Genomic DNA, 14,465 nt, shown 5'->3' on the forward strand with positions numbered 1-14,465 from the left:
GTTTGAACTATATGTTCTTTATATTATACAATATGTTCTTTATATTATACAATATATTCTTTAATGTATGTACATTAAAAAAAAAAAAAAAAAATCAATCACTCGATTAACCAGAAAAAAGAACATGTTCTTTAATGTATTATCATGTTCTTTTTGTAAAGACTTTATATTTTTTGGCTAGAGGTGATCAAAGTTAGAACGGCCCGACCCGATTTTGGACGGGTTTTGGGCAGAATTTTTTCGCCCCGCGGACCCGGCCCTTAAATTTAATTTATTGGGCGGGTTTGGGAATGCGTTTTATGCATTTTAGTTGATTTTTTTACTCGACCCGAAAAGCCCGCACGGCCGGACAATTTTGGGCACAAAAACTTCGGCCTAAAATTTGGCCCGACCCGAGAAGTAAGCTGATTTTTTAACCTTGGCCCGGCCCATCCAATGATCACCTACATCTTTGTCAAACACGAACATGTTCTTTTTTGTCAAATATAATGTTCTTTTTCAAACACATTCAACACCTAAATAACCATGAAAAATAACATGTACGTTTTGTAAAGACTTTATGTTCTTTGTAATGTCATGTTCTTGTCAAACACAAACAAGTTCTTTTGTCAAACATAGGTATGTTCTTTTTCTAACACTAGCATGTTCTTTTTTTGCCCATGTTCTTTAAAATATGTCTAATGTTCTTTCCAGGTGCACCATATGCATGGTGCATGATGTGTCTATTTTATATAGTATTTTACCCCCATCCCTTGGTCATAATTAGTAGTGTTTTTGGCTCTTTAGATCCACTTTTATTACTAATTGGTGTTTTCTAGTGTTTTCGTTGATTTGGTTGACTTTTGCAGGAATTTATACTTTTGGAGTATTTTCCCGAGATATTTTGGAGCAATCACGAGCATTGGAGAAGCACGACCAGATTCTATAGCCCAGGGCCGGTTAGAGCCATCGAACCGGTGATTAAGGGCTCGGTATAGGTGATACCGGGGCATTTGGACCGAGTATTCAAGACCGGAAGAGGAAACCCAGATTGGCCCGAAGAGTTGGAGCCCAATCGTAGTCCAAATAGTGGCCCAAATGAACCGCCCGGCCAAATAGGCTGGCGCCCAGAGGCGCGCCCGGCCGGGCGAGAGAAGTTAAGGATGGCGCCCGGTGATGCGCCCGGCCGGGCGCGAGATTAGTAGTAATGAGCAAAAAGGCGCGCCCGATCGGGCGGTGCCTCGCCTGATCGGGCGCGTGTATTTCTTAGGAGACGTTTAACGTCGTTTTAATTTGTTTTAGTTTAGGATTTTTGTACGGAGTATAAATACTCCTCCGTAATACGATTTTAGCATCACTTCTTCTCTCTTTACTCTTTCCTTACTCTCTTAATTGTTCTCTTAGATTTCTTTCTCTAAAAACCTTTGTTCTTAATTCTACTCTTAATTCCAGATTTATTTTGGTAACGATTTCTCTTCCCTTAATCTTAGTTGTTTATTTTATTCCTTTCATCATGACTTATTTTATTACTTTGATTAGTTTAGTTTTTAATATGTGTGAGTAGTTTTATTTCTAGGGTTTATGGGGATCCATAAATAATATGAAGGGGTAAATTGTTGTTGTTAATTATCAATGCTAGATTAATTTCCTATTGATTGATTTAATGCTCTGTGACTAGATTAGGCCTATCTTTTATGCATGTGTTAAACAATATTGATTCAAGATTCGAGAGATGAGAATTGATGTTTAGGTCTAGTTTCAATAGGCAGGTTAATTTATAAATGGTTAAGTCGAGATTCGAGAGATGAGATTTAATACCGGTAGATTATTTCTGTGATTGTAATACGTAGCGAAAGCCCTTTACAATTTGGTTAATTGATGCATTGATGATTGACTATTATTGATTATTGGTATTGCATGATAATTTCTTATTGAATTGTTTTAACGTTTTACAATTGCGGCTTGTAAAAGTATGGCAATATTAAATTGATGAATCGAGCAGATGTTGGTTTGATATTAAAGGTTAAATTTAATAAGAACTTAGATTTAGTAAATTGCGAGAGCCTGTTAGATCTATGTTGATTAATAAATTGCGAGAGCCTGTTAATTATGTTATTTATGCAATGTCAATGATTGATTACTATGTTTTACCCTGGAGTATTATTTATTGGTGAACCTATGCCCTAGAGCCTTTTATATATTGTTTTCTTCCTATTCTCAATCTTAGTAGTTTAGTTTCTTATTCAAATATAAATAGTGGTTACTTCATAATCTAGATTATTTTAGTTAATTAGAAATAGAAAGACTTGTTTCCCTGTGGAGATCGACCCTACTTCCCTATCTGCTTTAGTTAGAGGACTTAGGAATTATTTTTAATTAGGGGATACGACTTTACCCTGTCAGTGCACCCGGGTGCACTATACTATTATTCAATCCCAAGATCATGCATAACGTATAATTAATTAGAATTAATACCTTAGAAGCGTGATTCCACGTGCGATCGAACAAGAACAAGGGAGATAAAGAACCTCAAGCGTGATTCCTTTACTTGGTCCACAGGCACAGATTAAGACCTCCCTTAATACTAGTTAGTCGCAATCGAACACTTCAATTGACCTTCTATGGAGAAGAACGAGCAACGAACAAATCACGAACCACCACGATCAAGGGGGGAGGAGATAGGTGTGTGTGTGTGTGTGTGAGAGAGAGAGAGAGAGAGAGGTTTTGAGATTACTGGTTGCTTGATGCACAATTAACTATTAATTGTGTTGTATCATACAACCCTAGGCATGGACCTTATTTATAGATCTCATCTCTAAACAAGAGTCCATGACAAAGCCCAAAACCTAACTCTAATCTAACTATGCTAGCCCAATCTAATTCATGATTAGTTACTTGTTCATGAGTCCCATAAATGGGCCTCTAACTTGCTTAACTCAATACCTTTGTTGTGTGACCTCATAAGATCCATTCTAGTGAGCTTTGGACTATTTGACTAGCCCAAAGATCAATGATCATAGTCTAGCAACAGATAATGACGACCCAAAAGAACGACCTTATTATCTCCATAATAGTGATCCTTGGTATATCTAGTAATTGCACTTATTAAAGACAGAACTCCTTCAGATAAATATCGGGGTCACATAATGCTGTTTGGAACCATATATGATAATTATTTGCCGTCATAAATGTTCGTGTTATGCTTGAGTTAATGAAATCGGTGCAAGTTATAAACCGGTAAATAGACCGTTTAAAGGAAAATTGGATGGTTCCACCCACCCAATTGGGCTACCTGAGGGTATTAGGGACCATGGTAAACAATTCGGAAATTATTATTTCCGGGCGAAAAAAAGTCTAAAAATTCCAAAATTAAAGGCTAATGTACACGCTTTTGAGAAATTTTGGAGGTTTCAGGGCCCGATGTCGCAAATTCTTGAGAATTTAGGGAAATATAATGCCGTTTAGAACCATATACAATCATTATATGCTATCATAGATGTTAGGGGTAGGCTTGACTGAATGAAATCGGTGCAAGTTATAAAGCGGTAAATTGGCCGTTTAAAGGCAAATTGAATGGTTCATCCCACTCAATTGGACTCCCGGAGGGTATTAGGGACCATGGTATACATTTCGGCAATATTTATTTTCGAGTGAAAAAAAGTAAAAAAAAAAAATCCAAAATTAAAGGCTAAGATCCATGCTTTTGAGAAATTTTGGAGGTTTCAGGGCCCGGTGTCAAAAAGACTTGAAATTTTAGGGGATACATCTCATGGTCATATAATGCCGTATGGAACCATTTATGATCATTACATGTTGTCATAAATGTTCGTGATATGCTTGATTTAATGAAATCGATGCAAGTTGTAAACCGGTAAATTGGCCATTTAAAGGCAAATTGGATGGATACACCCACCCAATTGGACTCCCGGAGGGTATTTAGGGACCATGGTAAAAAATTTGAAAACTTTTATTTAATTTTCGGGCGAAAAAAGTAAAAAAATTCAAAAATTGAAGACTTACATCCAAGCTTTTTGAAAAAATTTTGAGGTTGGGTACGATGTCGAAAAACCTTGAGATTTTAGGGAGTACATCTCGGGGTCATATAATGCCGTTTTGAACCATATGTGATCATTATATGTTGTCATTAATGTTTGTGGTAGGTTTGAGTTAATGAAATCGTTGAAAGTTGTAAATCGGTAAATTGGCCGTTTAAAGGCAAATTGGATGGTTCCACCCACCCAATTGGACTCCTGGAGCGTATTAGTGACCATGGTAAACATTTCTGCAATTTTTATTTACAGGCAGAAAAAAAAGTCAAAAAATTCCAAAATTAAAGGCTAATATCCACGCTTTTTGAGAAATTTTGGAGGTTTCAAGGCCCGGTGTCGAAAATCCTTGAGATATTAGGGGATACATCTCGGGATCATATAAGATCGTTTGGAACCATATATGATCATTATATGTTTTCATAAATGTTCGTGGTAGGCTTGAGTTAGTGAAATCAGTGCAAGTTGTAAACCAGTAAATTGGTCGTTTAAAAACAAATTGGATGATTCAACCCATCCAATTGGAATTCCGGAGGATATTAGGGATGATGGTAAACATTTCGGCAGTTTTTATTTACGGGCGAAAAAATTCAAAAAATTCCAAAACTAAAGGCTAATATTCACGTTTTTTTGAGAAATTTTGGAGGTTTCGGGACCCGGTGTTGAAAAAGATTTGAGATTTTAGGGAATATATCTTAGGGTCATATAATAATGTCTTTTGGAACCATTTATGATCGTTATTTGTTGTCATAAATGTCCGTGGTAGGCTTGAGATAACGAAATCCGTGCAAGATTTAAACCAGTAATTAAATTGGCCGTTTAAAGGCCACCAACCCAATTGGACTCCTGGAGGATGTTAGGGACCATGGTAAACATTTCGGCAATTTCTATTTCCAGGCAAAAAAAAAAGTGAAAAAATCTAAAAATTGAAGACTATTCATGCTTTTTGAGAAATTTGGGAGATTTTGGGGCCTGGAGTCGAAAAGTCTTGAAATTTTAGGGGATACATCTCGGGGTCATATAATATTGTTTGGAACCATATATGATCATTATATGTTGTCATAAATAATCGAGGTAGGCTTGAATTAATGAAATCGGTGTAAGTTGTAAACCGGTAAATTGGTCGTTTAAAGGAAAATTGGATGGTTCTACCCACCCAATTCAACTCCCGGAGGGTATTTGGGACCATGGTAAACATTTCGGCAATTTTTATATCCGGGGCGAAAAAAAGTCAAAAAATTCCAAATTGAAGGCTATATTCAAGTTTTTTGAGAAATTTCGAATGTTTTGGAGCTCGATTTCAAAAAGCATTGAGATTTTAGGGGATGCATCTCGGGGTCATATAATGTTGTTCGGGTCCATATATGATCATTATATGTTGTCATAAATGTTCGTGGTAAGCTTGAGTTAATGAAATTGGTGCAAGTTGTAAACCGGTAAACTGGTCGTTTAAAGGCAAATTGGATGGTTCCACCCAGCCAATTGGACTCCCGGAGGATATTAGGGATCATGGTAAACATTTCGGCAATTTTTATTTCCGGGTTAAAAAATGTCAAAAAATTCCAAAATTGAACGCTTAATATCCACGCTTTTTGAGAAATTTTAGAGGTTTCGGGTAGAGTTGTCAATTCGGGTAAACGGGTCGGATTTGGGTCGCTAAGAGTGGGTCGGGTTGGGTCAATTCGGATTAATTCCATAACCTATGCAGGTCGGGTTTGGGTTGGGTTATGCTTGACTCGGGTTCAAGTCGGGTTCGACTCTAGTTAATAATTTGCAGGTTATAATCAGGTTGGACCATTTCTAAGCTGGCTCATTCTTGGAGTCAAGTCGGGTTATGTTCAAGTCAATAATTTGTAGGTTACAATCAAGTCGGGTCATTTCCAAGTCAGGTCATATTCGGGTTCAATTAACTATAAATAGATAATTATCATTTTTATCCAGCTAATTATTTCCTTTGACTATAATATATATGGTGATATACTATTCCCTCTGTCACTTAATACAATGCCTCTTTTGAGCATTTATTCCTCACATATTAAAGGGAAAGAGGCATTGTATTAAGGGACGGAGGGAGTAGGGAACTATAGTTTATAATTTAGGAAGATAATTATCCCCTTTGACCATACAACAAATATATACTCCCTCCGTTTTGTTTTTATTTGCATCACTTGCAAGTGCGCGGAGTTTTAGGAGAATGAATTAATAATGTGAGTGGATGAATAATTTAATATGGTAAAAGTAATGTGGGGACCATGAAAGTGAAAGTATGTGAGAGAGTAGTGGGGACCATGAGATAGAAAAATGATAAATTAATTTGGGTGGGGTTTAAAGTAAGAGAGAGAAAAATTAATTTGGCTGAAATCCGTGACTCGACTAGGCATGGTGTACGAGTTTGGCTTGGTACGTTTAACACGATTGAGGAAGCTGCTAGGGCGTATGATTGATAGGCCGTCGTCGAGCCTACCAAAGATAAAAACCTAACTTGGTCTCTCTAATGAGTAGAAAGGGCAAGTAAGGGTCGATCCCACAAGGACTAAGGAGAGCACTAACAAGTATCGATTTGTGATAAGCTAAGTCAAGTCTTTTTGGGTTTTGAGTTATAAAGAAAAACTACAAACAATAATAAAAAGGATCTTGTGAAGGTATCCACCAATTAAGTCATTCACAAACTACAATTTAACATACAAAACATAGCAATTTGGGGATAAATTAGGGGAAGTCATCTAAGACACCCAACTACTCTCTCAAGCTAGAGTGATTACTTGAGTCATGAATACAACCTACTCTCGTGGTTACAAAGCATAAAACAAGTGTTAAAGCATAATCACGATGACATAAACATTCCCTTGACTGGAAATTCCTATTCTCATGGCATTTCAAGTCAATTAAGCATAAGGGAGCTAACTCAAGTTCGTCTCTCGATCCTTCGTTGAGGAAGCTTAGATAAATAGTTCTAGCAATGGCCACTTACAAGAACTAACTATTAAACCACTTAAGCTCAACTAATTAACATCCCACATTAGCTAAATCAACACATGCAAACAAGTATTTGTGAATTCATCAATGGTTTCAACCATCCCAAGTAAAAAAACTACTCACAAATCATAATAAATTGCAAAACTAAATGAATAATTAACAACAAAGAACATGAAATCAAACACTAATTTAACATAAACAAGTAATAAAACAAGAAAAGATAAAAAAATAAGCAATTAAAGCAATAAAATAAGAGAGAGAGTAAGAAATTCTCATTGATAATGCAAGAAATAATCAAATCTTCAAGTCTCCTTCCTTCAATTCTTCATATTCTAAGCTTTCAACAAGTTTTTCCCACTTTCTCTCTCTAGAAATTGAGAGTTTCTCTCTCTAAAAACCTAACCTAAGCTAAAACTACACTAAAAAGATCCCCCTAAGAAGATCCACCCCTTACAAATGAAGCCAAAGGGATATTATATAACCCCCAAGTAAAAGGACGGAGAACACGAGGAAACGACCCGTCTACAGGTCGGCACGGACGTGCCAAAGGTTGCACGGACGTGCAGACCTGTTAAAATACAACAAGTAGCTACTTCCTGACCTTTCACGGACGTGCTTCATTTGGAACGGATGTGCAGTGACTTGCACGGACGTGCCACTGTTGGCACGGACGTGCAACCCTTTTCTTGCGAAATATCTTACTTTCGGAAGGTCATAAATTCTTTGTTACTCACCTGAACAAGGAATGTGACCAGTCGTTAGAAAGGTCTTGAGATGAACTTTAATATCCAATTTGAATCACTTCAAAATGTTTAGTGGAACAAAAGTTATGGTCAGTTGAAGTTGACCCTTGTGCAAAAAACCCTTCAAGGCTTTCTAAAAGCTTTTCATTTCTCTTTAAGGCACTCATCCTTCTTCCTCCATTTCTCTATCAACCAAGCTTTCCCTTCTCCTTGTTCACTCATTCTTGATCACGTCCATATATAGTGCTAAAAATAGCTACATTACATCAAAAACACAAACAACCCGTGAAGCATGGATGGTACAAAATTTTATAAAAAATAGGATAATTAATGAACTTTGATGTCGAATAATCATGAAAACAAGGTTTAAAAGTACGCTAAAATCATACCAAATAACAAGTTATCAATGATTGAGCTGCTTATAACGTGAGAGGTCATTTGGCTATACTTAATTTTCCTAGTGAGTATAACCTGCCTCGCGGTGGTTCTACCTCTAGGGGTGGTTCTTCATCTTCATCTTCTTCGACGAGGAATAATGCTGGCCAAGATAGGGGTAAGGAAGTTTTTGAATTTGAGCATTATGATGATAAGCTGCTCGATTATGATAATAATAAGGGTGGAAGGCAATAAAGCTACATGTATAGCTAATGATTTGATTTTAAGCTTTATAAATAATTCGAATGAGCCTGTTCGAGTTTGGAAAATGCGTCCTTGCATTAATAACTAATTTCATAATGTAACATCCTTTCTTCTTTTTCCCTACATCGGTTTTTCTTGAGAACTTTAATTTGTGTTCGTTTGATGATCAATGGATCATTCTAATAACTTTTACGGCTACTTTTGAGTATGACATGATTTTCTCGATATGCATTTCATGTTGGGGAAAATGATTACCGGGCCACAAAAACAGCAACGAACTTGAACAAATTTCATTTCGAGGCCTGAACAAAATCAGATTCCCAAAGTAATATTTTGACCTTGATTAAACACAACGGGTATCACGAAATTACCAGGAGATACAACGAAAACAACCACAATAGTGTGTAGTATATTTGTGGTCAAATGTAAACAAAATTAATGAAATTATGATGATGATAACTTTTAATCTTGCAATTCGGTTTTTCAAGAAAGAAAAATAAGGAGACAAGTTTTTCTTTTATTGAAAAGGTACTGACGGATGATTCTACTGTGTCATTTTTTAAAAAGGACACCATAAGATGCTGATGTGGCATGTTGTGATTGGTCAATTTTTCATTAATTTTTAAAAATCAAATTATACCATGTATGTATTATTGTAAATACATGTATTTTTTTAAAGAATACAAAATTATAATATTTAATTTTTTTATAATTATTTTCGAATATGTTTGGTTGCTTCCATGAACGAACCTTCGTGGTCTTCAATTGGAGCACAAATTGAAATTGTTGTTGTGATTGGGTAGCGAATCGTTATAATTGATAGTGGATTAGAAGTTCTAGTTTTCACATTTTGGTGTTATGGATGAAACGAGGATTGAAGGCGGTGGATATTGTTGCTATTGGAGGCTGGGATTGTTGTCATTGGGTAGAGAATTGATGTAATTGATGGTGGGAGGCTGAAGGTGGACAGGTGGCGGTGGTTGCGGGCTGGTGACAGAAAATTCTGCTGCTGTGGGTTTGCGAGCAGGGCGGTGGTGAATTGGTGATAGATTGCGGGGCTGAACTGGACGTTGGTGGTGATTGATTGCGGGGCGGTGGGTTGGTGATTGATTGTGAGGCAGCGGGCTGGTGATTGATTGTCGGGTGTGGGATGCGGCAAGTTGGTGGTTGTTGTAGACTTGTAGCGGTGCGATGGTTGGAGCAGTGAGAGGGCAACTAGTGGCTGATGTGATTTTCGATGGTTGGAGGTGGTTGTTCTACTGGTAGGTGGTGTAGCGGTGAGTTGCTGGATTGGTTGCGCCGTTGTGGTTGGCTGGAAGTCTGGTTTGGGAGTTGATGTTGGTGGCTTGGTGAGGTGAAAAGGCATGGGCATAAAGGGATTTTCATATTTTATGATTATGTATTTATATGTATTAAAAATAATACGTAATATAAATACAATTTTAATACATTTTGGATACTAAAAATAATTCGTAATTAAAATCAAAATACAAAATATGGGTGTAGACACCTAAAAATGTCTCCCCAAAACCAAACCCGATGATGAACAACCTTTCACCGCCATTATTGGTCGGGTTGAGTATTTAATCTTGGAGTGCTTAAATCCATATTTCCATTTCATAAACCAACCCAAATTCTAGCCCATTTCCCAAAACCATAACTTATTTTCCTCTTTTCGTGCCTTTAAACCCAAAATAATTCATTTCGTGTCCTTTAAAATCATTCATTTCGTGTCCTTTATATAAAAACGTTTATTCCAGTTTATTTTGATCCATTATCTGGGTCCAATGATTAAATAATTGGATGGGGCTTGAAAATAGCTTTCCAACGATATATTATAAGCCCAAATCCGAGTTATAACGAATAAGTTATGACCAAAATATTAAACTGAGCCCAAACCGAACCTAAGCCCACCTTACCTACGACCCAATGATCACGTGGAGGGTCCAAATTATTGAATCCCATTCCTAAACCAATTAGGATTAATTAGAAGTTTCTATAAGTTTCTTAAAGATTTTTAATATCCTTTTTGAAAAGATAAGATTAAAGAGTTTGAAATTGAATAAAACTCCTTTTCTTGAAAGTCCTAATTTTATTCGAATTGAAAGACATTAAAAGATAGACATATAATATTTTCGTAAATCATATTTTTTATCCAAATTTTATATGGTTAGATACCCTTGAAATTATCTTTCCAATGATATATTATAATATCAATTCCGAGCTATAACGGAAAAGATATGAATAAAATGTCAAACTCTATCCAAAACTGACATCGTCTCACTATTTCGAACATATATTTTATTCTATAAAATATTTTAATATGATTCTAATTGGGTTAGAAAGTAGAATTCAATATCTTTCCATAGATATCTTATTCATCTTATTCCGATTTCTGGATCAAAAGATATGATAAAAACAAAAACCGCCAAAAGTGCAGTATATCGAGTTTTATTCCGAATTAATTCGGATCTTATCTTAATTCTTCGACCCTTCTTTTTTTTCTCTACAAATAGAGTTCATATCACCCCTTTTCCAATAATCAACAAGCTTGATCATAAAATAATTCTCTTCTCCCTTTTTAGCCAAATACTAGACACCCTATTCTCTCAAAATACTTCCCCTAATTAAACACTCCAAGGAATCTATACTAAACCCGAGGTTCCGTCCTTAAACCAAGGCGTGAAAGGTTTAAATAACTGAGGGTTTGGACCAAATCAAATCTATATTTATTTAATTTAATTTTCATTTGATTTATATTTTTATTGAAGTTACTAACAATTTATTCATGATGTAGCAATTCAAGGAAATGCGGAAAGTGAGTAGTTAATCATTTAATTACTCTTATTTTTATTCTTGTTGCTAGCATCATGATTAGGGTTATTTTATATTTGATTTGACTAACGTTATTATGGTTAAATTGCTTCCAATATTATTGTTTATTCTATTTTTTATTCATCACCACATTGCATGTTTAAAGGGAATATGTAATTGAAAATTACGCCTAATAAGATAATTTGGACAACCGGTTTAGGTTCCTTTTTAATCTTGTTGTTTAATCAAGTGATCACGATGTTTTAGAATTATGTGTTGCATTAATATTAAACCAATTTAGCTTAATAATAGGTTGGAGCAAATTGAATCTTTGTTTGTATGCCTTTGAGATCGCAGGAATCACTTTTCACTATAAGAATCGAGTAGAGGCCAATACGGGCGAATGTGACTTCATGACTCACTTCGTACCATCATCCCCGATCCTCCTTTCGTGGTTCCGAACCATATGGAGTTAGTAATCTCATGGATTATGAATGGGGTGTAACCTTCACGGGTCAATCGTTGTCCCTTATTCGTGGTTGCCTTTTATGATCCGTGAACGGTTTACAAGTTCCTTAAAAACTTGTTGGTGGCTCCCTACTTTATTTGTCCCTAATCATTGTCCCTAATCGTAATGTCAATTTCCACTTCCTACGAGTGCCAAGCATATTCACCACATGCTTTTACGTAGGCACACTTCGAATGACGCCTACAATGGGCCAATTAGATTTTGCCACATCATTATATTGTGGTGTCCTTTTTAAAGAATGACGTTGTAGAATTTTATCCCCAAGAACTTATTTATACCAAAGCAAAATGAACTTCAACGGATAAAAGAAACTGCCATTGAAAATCGAAGGAAACCGTCACAATTCAACCACCCCTGATACGCGCGCCCGATCGGGCTGCCACCGCCCGATCGGGCTGTTCTGAAGTGACGATTTCTGCCCCTCTCACGCCCGATCGGGCGGTGGTGGCTCGATCGGGCGGCTGAGATGAATTCCAGAACCACCTTCTCGCGCTCGGTCGCGCGAGCACCACCCAGACCAGGCAAACGAAGGTTGCAATCATGCTTCATTACCGAGCTTTGTTTTCCTTTTCACCAAGAAAACTCTTATTCCTTTCAACCAAGGTTATATTTTCTTTAATAATCTTATTTAATTAATTCACAACACCATATCCTAAGTAGATTAATTAGTTAACTTGTCATTTTGTCTAAATTCTCAAAATTATTCAACATTTCAATGTATATTACCTGGTGTTATATTTACGATTATGTACATATGTTGACACATTATGTATTTTTGAGTGGAAAATGAACTATTTGTAAAATGACTTGTAACAAATTATGATTAATATTGTTCTATATCAAATTATAAATGGTTGATAGCAACTAGTTTACTAATTTTTAAAAGTTAGATGATTTTATTACAACCGAGTCATATTGGACTAAAATTGCAATGTATTGCATTTATTTTCTTTGCTAAAATTTAGTGGTTGAACTTGGTGGTAGATGTAGACACCCATTTGTGTCTCCCCAAAACCAAACCCAGTGATGAGTACCTTTCACGACGAATCATAATCGAATGAAGCGAAAGTGTGGAAAGTTTAGTGTTACGGATAGTTTTAATTTCTTTTCTTTTCTCTCTATTTTTTTGAAAACTTATTTTAAGAAAACAGCCAATCCAGTTTGGTTGGTCCATGATATGGGTCCGATAGTAGTGTAGTTGGATGGGGCTTGACAAGAGCTTTCCAACGATATATTATAAGCCCAATTCCGATGAATATTGAGGAAGTTATGACCAATTTACTGAACTGGGCCCGGTTTGAGCCTTATATGCGGCCCAGTTCTCTAGAGGAGGGCCTAATATGGATTTATCATTCCTAATGCAATTAGGAATGGTTTTAGTCTTCTAGATTCTTCTAGAAGGTTTTTTTCATTCCTAATTCAATTAGCATTGATAAATTGACTTTTGTTGACTTTTCAGAGTTTTAGTTAAAATCAAAGAGCATTTTTAAGGAAAAATACGATTTTATCCTCCTGTACGGCAATTTTTATCTGATTTTAAGAAAACGCGTGAATTTCCAGATCAGCGCCAAACGGCAGCTGTAGCGCTTGGTGCTACGCTTGGCGCCTGACGCTAATGTTGGCGTCTGGCGCCAATAGCCAGCGTTGGCGCTAATTTAATTTTATCTGCGCTAGAACTCTGTTTTGATATTCTATCTTTTTGGATGATTTTCTTTATAAATAACGTTGTAAAAACCCCGTTTTCATTCACCAGTTTTCATCAACAATCACCAATTCTCACCAACTCTCATTAAGATTCTCTTGATTATTCTCTCTCTTTATTTTCTAAACTAGCTTTTCTCAAATACAAAAATTCCGCATTCATTAGATCTAGATACACCTAGCCATATTCGAAGTTGCCTTCGCCCTAGACGTGAAAGGTTTAATTTCTGAGGGTTTGGTCCCAAATATCTACTTTAATTATTTAAATTTAATTATTATTTTGTTTATTATTTTCCTTGATGTTACTAACGCGTGTATTTTGTTATTAGAAAGAAGTACGAGGCATCCAAGTAAGTACTTTAGTGATTTTTATTGATATTATGATATAGAGTTCATGCTTAGGTTGTTATTATGATTCCTAGTATCACGTCTAGGGTAACTTTAATATTAAGTATGATGCTTTTTATGTTCTTCCTAATAATATTTATGATTGTTAGTATCATGCTAGGGTTAAAGCTTTGATTTTTATTGTTTAGTAACATGATAGGGTTTGTTATTAATCTTATTAGTATCATGCCTAGGATCTTGCTATTATTATGCTTTAACATGATGATTGTTATTATTATTATCATGATTATAATTTTATGATTATTATAATTATTGTTATTATTTTTATTATTATGTTGCTTGATACATTATTTATTGTTATTGCTTGACCACACTTTTATGCATGTTTAAAGGAAATTTGTACTTGCAATCACGCTTAATAAGATAATTAATAATCTTTTTTAGGGTTAATATGATTATAATTCAAGTGATCGTCAATAATAGATTTGTTTGTGCATTGATATTCAACCAACATAGATTAAACAGGTTTAGGGTTAATCCTAATGATTGCATGTTAATCAGAAAGCGCACATGAATATGATCAGAATAAAGTAGAGGCCTATTATTAGGGCAGGTTCAATCTCTTTTAGGTTGGATTTGTACCTTCATCTCCAAACCCTATTTGGTTCAAGACCTTATAGAGTTGACGAT

Source organism: Chenopodium quinoa, unplaced genomic scaffold, assembly GCF_001683475.1.
Source record: "Chenopodium quinoa cultivar QQ74 unplaced genomic scaffold, ASM168347v1, whole genome shotgun sequence".
In the NCBI taxonomy this organism is placed as follows: domain Eukaryota; kingdom Viridiplantae; phylum Streptophyta; class Magnoliopsida; order Caryophyllales; family Amaranthaceae; genus Chenopodium; species Chenopodium quinoa.